Below are 2,500 nucleotides of genomic sequence, written 5' to 3'. Positions count from 1 at the left end.
TAAAACTTCCAAACCCAAACTCCAAACTTTATTTTTTAGCATACAATGCCCACGTGCACGCAGGGGTGCTTGAGCATGCGGGAGAGGAGCCATAATGGGCAACATTGACTCGGGGGACCTCCAAATCGAAATCCGTCTCGAGCAAAACACTTCTTAAGCTTCTAGGAAGCTCCCATAAAACTTCCAAACCCAAACTCCAAACTTTATTTTTTAGCATACAATGCCCACGTGCACGCCGGGGTGCTTGAGCGTGCGGGCGAGGAGCCGTAATGGGCAAAATTAACACGGGGGACCTTCAAATCGAAATCCGTCTCGAGCAAAGCACTTCTTAGGCTTCTAGGAAGCTCCCATCAAATTTACAAACCCAAACTCCAAACTTCATTTTTTAGCACACAATGCCCACGTGCACGCGGGGGTGCTTAAGCGTGCGGGCGAGGAGTCATAATGGGCAAAATTAACTCGGGGGACCTCCAAATCGAAATCCGTCTCGAGCAAAGCACTTCTTAGGCTTCTAGGAAGCTCCCATAAAATTTCCAAACCCAAACTCCAAACTTCATTTTTTAGCATACAATGCCCCCGTGCACGCGGGGGTGCTTGAGCGTGCGGGGGAGGAGTCATAATGGGCAAAACTAACTCGGGGGACCTCCAAATCGAAATCCGTCTCGAGCAAAACACTTCTTAGGCTTCTAGGAAGCTCCCATAAAATTTCCGAACCCAAACTCCAAACTTCATTTTTTAGCATACGATGCCCACGTGCACGCCGGGGTGCTTGAGCGTGCGGGCGAGGAGTCATAATGGGCAAAAACTAACTCGTGGGATCTCCAAATCAAAATCCGTCTCGAGCAAAGCATTTCTTAGGCTTCTAGGAAGCTCCCATAAAATTTCCGAACCCAAACTCCAAACTTCATTTTTTAGCATACGATGCCCACGTGCACGCCGGGGTGCACGAGCGTGCGGGCGAGGAGTCGTAATGGGCAAAATTAACTCGGGGGACCTCCAAATCGAAATCCGTCTCGAGCAAAGCATTTCTTAGGCTTCTAGGAAGTTCCCGTAAAATTTTCAAACCCAAACTCCAAACTTCATTTTTTAGCATACGATGCCCACGTGCGCGCCGGTGTGCACGTCGGGGTGCTTGAGCGTGCGCGCGAGGAGCCGTAATTGGCAAAATTAACACGGCGGAAATCTAAATCGAAATCCGTCTCGAGCAAAGCACTTCTTAGTCTTCTAGGAAGCTCCCATAAAATTTTCAAACCCAAACTCCAAACTTCATTTTTTAGCATACGATGCCCACGTGCACGCCGGTGTGCACGAGCATGCGGGCGAGGAGTCGTAATGGGCAAAATTAACTCGGGGGACCTCCAAATCGAAATCCGTCTCGAGCAAAGCATTTCTTAGGCTTCTAGGAAGTTCCCGTAAAATTTTCAAACCCAAACTCCAAACTTCATTTTTTAGCATACGATGCCCACGTGCGCGCCGGTGTGCACGTCGGGGTGCTTGAGCGTGCGCGCGAGGAGCCGTAATTGGCAAAATTAACACGGCGGAAATCTAAATCGAAATCCGTCTCGAGCAAAGCATTTCTTAGGCTTCTAGGAAGCTCCCATAAGATTTCTGAACCCAAACTCCAAACTTCATTTTTTAGCATACGATGCCCACGTGCACGCCGGTGTGCACGAGCATGCGGGCGAGGAGTCATAAAGGGCAAACTTAACTCGGGGGACCTCCAAATCGAAATCCGTCTCGAGCAAAGCATTTCTTAGGCTTCTAGGAAGCTCCCATAAAATTTTCAAACCCAAACTCCAAACTTCAATTTTAGCATACCATGCCCACGTGCACGTCGGGGTGCACGAGCGTGCGGGCGAGGAGTCATAATGGGTAAAATTAACCCGGGGGACCTCCAAATCGAAATCCGTCTCGAGCAAAGCACTTCTTAGTCTTCTAGGAAGCTCCCATAAAATTTTCAAACCCAAACTCCAAACTTCATTTTTTAGCATACGATGCCCACGTGCACGTCGGGGTGCACGAGCGTGCGGGCGAGGAGTCATAATGGGCAAAATTAACTCGGGGGACCTCCAAATCGAAATCCGTCTCGAGCAAAGCATTTCTTAGTCTTCTAGGAAGCTCCCATAAAATTTTCAAACCCAAACTCCAAACTTCATTTTTTAGCATACGATGCCCACGTGCACGTCGGGGTGCACGAGCGTGCGGACGAGGAGTCATAATGGGCAAAATTAACTCGGGGGACCTCCAAATCGAAATTCGTCTCGAGCAAAGCATTTCTTAGGCTTCTAGGAAGCTCGCATAAAATTTTCAAACCCAAACTCCAAACTTCATTTTTTAGCATACGATGACCACGTGCACGCCGGGGTGCTTGAGCGTGCGGGCGAGGAGTCATAATGGGCCAAAACTAACTCGTGGGACCTCCAAATCAAAATCCGTCTCGAGCAAAGCATTTCTTAGGCTTCTAGGAAGCTCCCATAAAATTTCCGAACCCAAACTCCAC

This window comes from Cornus florida, unplaced genomic scaffold (genome assembly GCF_030987335.1).
Source record: "Cornus florida cultivar Cherokee Brave unplaced genomic scaffold, ASM3098733v1 CherokeeBrave_3.0.0_Hap2_scaffold_145, whole genome shotgun sequence".
NCBI classification, from domain to species: domain Eukaryota; kingdom Viridiplantae; phylum Streptophyta; class Magnoliopsida; order Cornales; family Cornaceae; genus Cornus; species Cornus florida.
Note: the sequence above shows the minus strand (reverse complement) of the source record.